Below are 7,417 nucleotides of genomic sequence, written 5' to 3'. Positions count from 1 at the left end.
TATCGTAGTGTGTTTATGAAAGTAAATGATTGCGTATTTTTGCAAAAATCTAACTCGCTGAAATAATAACTCAGTTCTATTAAAACAGTAATAACAAATAATAACAAATGCTTTAAATTCCGAGTGAAAAGTGAAATAAAAAGGTGACATCGCGTTGTGTTTTGTTTTTGTTCATGATTTGTTTTTCAAGCAGCCCTTTGCCTGCCTGCATCAAAAATGTAAGTAGCCAGTGTTATTTCATAAACAAAGGTTTTATGTTTACTTTTTATTGATAACTTTTGGATAGTGAACTACTGGGTATTGGCTGAAAATGACAAAATGTTCGGCAAAAAATTAGCAACCGGCGATCTACTGTATTTGTTGGTCCTGGGTAATTACAGATCTTTTTCAAGAATCAGTTTTTTAAATATAATGTGATCAAAACAATTCTTTTGTAATACCATGGTTTTATTAATAATTAGGTACAGCTACCTAGTCACCAAAAATACTGAGAAAAACTGTTAATTAAGTCAAGGAAACTTGTAATAAAATAGGTTTTTGTATTGAACTGTAACAAATACTTCAGATCATAGACACATTGAAATTCAAATAGCAGGGTAAGCCAGGTCATTGCTAGTCACTAAAAGTATATTTAAACTATGATATAAAGGTAAGAAAAGTCTAATTGTAGAAAGTTAAGAAAGTGTTCAAAATATTTTAGTAATTTCATTCATAATTGTTGGTCAAAGCAAAAAGTTAAATGTTACACAATTGAGTACGCAAAACACCTTCTTGAATATCCTATTAGTTGTACCTACACTAATATGTTAGCATGTTCCAGTTGATGTGGAAACCATTTAACCACTCAAAAAGTTAATGCCATGTATAATAGATATTCAAAGCTATTTTTTACTCAACCAATATATAAATCATTCAGTTAAGGTAAACAAATAAGGTCAAACCTTTCATTTTTAATCGCGTTTAAGACCCATTACATTATAATATTATATGTACAAGGCGCAAGAGTTTAGAATCGTTAATTACTGTAGGTTGTTTTTCATTGCTATAGTACACAATTATGTGAAATATGTGGAAAAGTCAGCTGCGGGTTGTGTCCATGAAAAAAAGACACTAATAGTGAGATCTAGGTTGAAAACATGGGTTGGTTAAATTGCCTTTAGGTTTTTCTAATTGCTTTTCTCAAAAGTCAGTCTATAGATTCTGTAGAATGGAAAGGAGTGTAACACATTTGTCTCACTCCATAACATTAGTTATGGATGCTTATTGTAGAAAAATGCATATAAATTAACAAACCAGCTTAATTATGTATACACCAGTATTTTATCATTTAAATACCTAGCTATATCTTGGTGTTAAACAAAGGTATTTTAATACTGCAAAACATATTTAATACAAAACTAAAAATTGCTAGGCCTTCAACTATCTGGCACGTAGGTCTATCTACCTACATACATAACATGAGTTGACTCTTATGTAGGTACTTCACTTAGGAACTAAAATTATTGGTTGACTCTCATGTACCTATCTAGTCAGATAGGGCTAAGTATCTGATATAACCTATTTTATAGTAATTAATCTCTAATCTCAATTGATACTAAGACTAGGCATGGCAAGTATCATAGAACACCTGTGATTTATTTACTCGTGCAAATACCAAAGCAGTTTCAATACTAAGTGCAAGTACCTACAAAAATGTCCTCATCCTCCTTTAAATAAATTCAATCATTGAACTTAAAATAAAGCTGCTGGATTTTCCGCTTAAGTCAACACTAATATTTCCTTGAATTCATTGAGTGTATGGTGTAAATAAGTGCGGAGTGTTGCGTAAGCCATGCGTCATCGCCGCGCCTCTCCGCGGCGGGCTGTGATTGGTCGGCGCACACGACTACTATCACGTATACCGGCGTATGCGCAGCGGTATGCATGTTGCAAATGAAATACGAGGCTTGATCCGTTGCTTGGTCTGTTACTAAGGCTCTATCGAGTCAGTCGTCCTTTTGTTTTCAATTTAACAACTGAACTAAGTCCCTAACCTGCACTTAGCCAGTATGGTTCATTCAAGGTTTTATATAATAACTTTACTTCAGTCCCTTAACTGTAATTGTCCAATGTGCCAGCCTCAAGTCATTGTGTCCCTCTTTGGGAGACTGCCTAGCAGTGAGACAGTTAAGGGGTTTTATTATTAATTATTAAATTTACTGTCCCACTGATCACTGACCACTGTTGTTGTTGCTTAGATAGCTTTAATTTACGATGTACCTAGGTATGTACATTTCCGACAAAATTTAAAAAAGCAAGGTAGGTATAATATATGTTTATTTATGAGTCGTAATACAACAATGCTAAATAATTGATCCCGGATCTCTTAAATGTCATGTTTTAAGAATTTTTGTAAAACCAGTTCATAAATTAATTCTTCTTGGATGCTCGCTTTGTACTGTTTATTAAAAAAAAACTGTTTACATACTTCTAAACTTTGAATAAAATCGCTTGAAAAGTCACGTAAGAACAACATTACCTACTACTTTTGCTTTCTTTATTAGTACATAAACCTACATACTATCTATACTACATACCTATATAAAATCACTCTTTCCCATAGGCACTCTTTCTAGGTAGAGACTGTAGAGACTAAAGAACGCCATTTAGTACCATCTCTAAATACAGAGATATTTTTTAAATAACTTCTAATTCATCAAAGTACAATGCGATTATATCCGAAAACGAAGTCTTATTTCAAATTCATATAGAATTATTCCCATGAATCTGAACCAAACAAATACCTGCACATGTTTGTATACATCCTACCTGTTACCAATCACGTATCTACAACCATTGGAGTGAGAACACGGTCAATGACGAATGAGAATTTATAGCGGGCGCTTCGAGTATATTTCTGGTTCTAGTTTGGCATCGATGCAAGCTCTTTTGACTAAATGCATACCTACATTTAAAGATTTGTTCTCTTCTAGAGAGGTTTTTGTAGAAAACAAAATGGCTGGTTTACCTATACTTCGGGTCCTTCCCATTATTAAAAGTAAGAATTTTTGACGTAGATGTCTTTTACCAATGGCCGATTTTCCAACTTTAGTTAAAAGCTTGTCTACGGGACAGATTTCTCTTATATCCAAAAGATGTCCTTAAACAATTTACAAAACTTATACTTAGGGACAGTAGTTTAGTCGCTTTATATTCTATTTTTTTTGGTCTCTACTAGGTACCTATTTCATCAATCATATTACTAGACTATAAACCGTTTGAGTTATACACTCCCATCTATTTATATTAGCACTGACGTCAGAGATTCTCGGGAGTTTGATCATTGACGCAGAGTCCTTTGAGCAGAACTTAGAATAATATTTGTTTTGAGTACGTGACTTGAAGCTTACGTGATGCCCCATGCGTATTTCTGAACCATACAATCTATAAGTCTTTAAAATTATGTTTATTTGCGGATAATCGACTCCAACCTTGTAACGTATTAACGTGGTTGAAAAATTCATAAATAAGTAGTTTAAGACAGATATGGTATCAAAGACTACTTATCTTCATCTTACACTGAAGCAGCATTTTCACTGAAGAAATGTTGATAGTAAAAGGAGACTACGAGTAGAAATATATTTTGAGAATATTCTACCTAGATTTACGATAGCTTAATTAATTCCCATCCAGTAATACCATAAGGAATACCAGTGTTACTTGTTGAGATTGTACCAATGAGTTACAGGCGTTACTCCGTGTTACTAGCAAGCTACACACATGATTATCAGGTCTGTAAGCTCGATGAGAAATGGCTGCAAATTCTACAATGGATTTTTCTAAATTTGGAGCTTGATGTAATACCTAATACCACACCAAAAGCGGCAAACAACGAACGACACACTCAATCAAGAATTAGCACGTTCTGCGTCACAACCAACGCAAATTTGGCCACTATTGTTTACGTAATTGATTTCAATAACACGAATTTAGACTCTATGCGACTCTTTATAAGATTCACTTTAGTTTTATCTATTCCATTGATTGTATTCCCATTAGAAATGGATTTTATTACATGCAAGGTTACTCGTATGAATTTGTTTGTGCCCCATCTATCTTAGTCGTAGCGACAGGTTGGTCATTAATTTCAATTTCTTGTATAATATGATCATATTACGTTACAATGTTAGCTTAAATTCTTTAAATGATTCTATTTTTATTGGATGTTATGATAGTAGTAGTTCTGTTTGCTTTGAGAAGTGACAGGGCTGTCGAAGAGACAAGAAAATAAATAAGCAATTTTCCTCCTCTTTTACCTTTGGTCTCTGCCTACTCCTATGAGGAAAAGGCGTGATATTATGTATGTATGTATGGTACCTTTTATTTTGATTTCCCGTTGACAATCGTGACTTTCTCTGTGGGGGAAAATACATATGTCCAGTAGAATAGAAAACGGCTAGTTTTAAAGCTGTTTAAAATACAATTCCCGTATTTAGAATTGCTCTTGTGTCGCGGGGACTTTTACAAACATACAAACAACGGACACAAAGTACAATCAGGCCCAGACCCCAGTTCCGTGTGAGAATTGAACACACGACCCCTTGGCGTAATGGCATGAGCGTGGTGACCTTAACCACTGCGCCACGGAGGCAGTCAGGCTAGGTAGTTTAGTTGGAAGAAAACGTTTGATAATGCAGCTCAGTAGCTACTGGTTATTTCTTCAATTCTAATACAACTATCCAATCATAAATCCACACATTTTAATATTTATGACTTCCTTATCTATATCCAATAGCATTTTTATAGTTTAAATGTCTTGACATTATAGTATTGCGTTCTATAAATTGTCTGAATTAGTTTCTGACGTGACATTCTTCTAACTCATCAATTCCATTCACTCCCTTCTGATTTCTGGGTTCACATAGAAGTCAATTATTGTCATGTTCATATTCTGTTCAATATTTTTGTTTTTCACAAATCTGAGCCAATCATACACTGATTGTCTGAAGGCTGACTATTTCAGCCTGTATTGTTCTTGACCGCGACTAAATTAATTGATTTATCGGTGATTTTTGTTCCTGTAATCGATTTTCTGAACCATTTTTAATGCTTTCAAGTTATAATTGGGTCGTTTCGATAAGGCAAGATAAATACGCAGTTACTTACGCGGTATACTTACTTTAGATAGGTGCTTTTTCATGGTCTTAGCTCAGTAAAATATTTAGCTCAGTAGATTATTGTAGATTTTTAAAATGAGTAATAGGAATTCCTTTGAATTGTATCTTATTTGTATACATTATGTAAGTTTCATAAAGCTTTATACGTTTAAAAACAAACCATTGATGAAAAAATATTTTAACAGCGATAAATGTTTTTGAAAAATGAGTAAAAGCAAGACAAAACAAATCTATTCTAGCCGTATCTTTGAGTGTTATGTTTTATTCCATAATAAAATTCCTTCGCACTTGTCCGTGTTATTTAAAGAAGTCATACATCAAAATGTTTACATTAGGACACCTTTGCTAATCGCTAGTGGAAAGTGCCGATGTGTATTGCACATCGATCTAACACATCTGCAGTTTATAACTGTATATATTTTGACTAGGAAAGACATTAAACATAGATACATAGGATAATAGTATCGGTAAAATAATCATAATTAATCACGTTTTATTGCCGTCAAAACAAACCAAAAGGCTATCACATTTTATCACTGAAGTCTTGAAGGTTTCGGATTTTGGCTCTGTTCCTTAATTACCTTAAAATACCAGATAACAGTTTGAAATGGCAGTTCAGGATGCGTTTCGGTTAAAATAACTTTTAGCGAAATCATTGTTATTTAATTGGTATGGTATGTTTGATCTTTGTCTATGGAAGAAAGGCGAGATTTTATGTATAGTATCTATGTATGTAAGTCACTAAAAGAGGAGTCATGTAGTTGAAGAGTTGACGACCAACCATACTCTGAATGAAAAATCTGGATCTGGTGCTGCGCTGGAAAAGCTTCTAGAACATACAGATTTTCAGGTTTCAGAATCTGAAAAAGTAACTAAAAGTACCTACAATGTAAATGTTTCTCAAAGAAACATTTCCAAGTCCTCGTCATCGGTGTATTTCCGTGACATACGACCTTTGGACATTGTCCACGGATATGTCAATAACTAATTGCAATCCAGATAATAATGTAAGGTGGATTATGTAATATAGTGTAATTGTATCACGTGGACTGTGGACAGACAGCCATGGTACTGATAAGAAGATTACGTGGCTATGACATAATCTTTCAAATGATTCTCCATGATGTCATGAACCAGGATAATGTATTTGAAGTAAAAACTATAGAAATTCTAAAAAATATCGTGAATAATTATGTCTAATCTTTTAACGAAATTATTTCGTTAGGCACATGACATTGCATATTTTTTTTATGGCGGAAGATACACTTGAGCTTAGATCTTCCTTTTAGAAAAAACCTAATTATTTTTTATAATGGAAATATGCTCAACACTTGCTCAGAAACTTGAAATGTGCTACTACCTATTACATAATTGTTCGGTGATTAGGAGTAATTCTGGAAGCTGTTTTCGGCTAGGCCTATCGTAGAAATCACCTGTACGGATTCTTCTACGAATCACGAAAAATTTGGGCAGGTATTTAAACACAGTGACAAATGTAGTCTCTCTCAAATACCAATCTGTTTGACCAGCTTCTAATTCGGAATAAAGCGACTGAATGATGTAATATCGAAAGATATTGTGAATTGTATATGCAACACTAATGTTTATATATTTACTGCGTAAAACCTTTATAATATACTTATTTACTGAAAGATTATGCACCTATGGTGATGTTTGAACATTGATTATATTGCGTTATCACAAACAATCTCTATGTCAAGGACTATCGTTCGTTAATAAGGAACTATGTGGTATTAATTTCAGTAATTCTTTGTGAAATTAAAATTAGCATGATTTAGTGATTCGAGTTGTCGAAAGGGTATAATGTAAATACCTTATAAACTGTCGGTTTCTAAGTAGGTACATGTTTATCTATTCAGTAGAGTTTTTTTTATATGAGTTTAAACGCTATTAAATAGAGAACTACCACTAAATGTACCTCAGAAACCGGGGGTTAGTCGCTTTATACTCTAACTATATTTCTGCATTAGTGCAGAACTTAGATCGCTTAGCATGTATCGTACATGAAATGTGTTGAATGATAGTTTAAAAATGAAAATTCTATGTTTCGATTTGCGTTGGAATCAAACCTTTTTTAAGGTAGTAAGGCAGTAAGTCAAGGACAATTCAAGCTCCGTAACAAACTCACTCTAACTTGTTTATTTCTTGTATTTGTAACGGGTTTGGTGTTCAAGTGGTGTTATTTAATCAATTTCATCGTTCTGCCACTTTTATTTATAGAGTGGCTCTCGACTATTTGA

The 7,417-nt window shown here is 33.5% G+C and overlaps 1 protein-coding gene across 1 annotated transcript in view; it reads left to right on the top strand.

The window, feature by feature from the left end:
- Positions 1-8: 8 nt before the first annotated feature.
- LOC142983969 (trehalase-like) overlaps positions 9-7,417 on the top strand; it is a 66,800-nt gene continuing 59,391 nt past the window's right edge. The window contains exon 1 of the mRNA XM_076131205.1: positions 9-218. The gene's annotated coding sequence lies outside the window, so the exon portion shown is untranslated. The remainder of the gene's footprint in view (positions 219-7,417) is intronic.

The sequence above is a fragment of the Anticarsia gemmatalis genome, chromosome 25, assembly GCF_050436995.1.
Source record: "Anticarsia gemmatalis isolate Benzon Research Colony breed Stoneville strain chromosome 25, ilAntGemm2 primary, whole genome shotgun sequence".
Classification (NCBI taxonomy): Eukaryota; Metazoa; Arthropoda; class Insecta; order Lepidoptera; family Erebidae; genus Anticarsia; species Anticarsia gemmatalis.
Note: the sequence above shows the minus strand (reverse complement) of the source record. Positions and strands in the feature narration are given on the sequence as shown.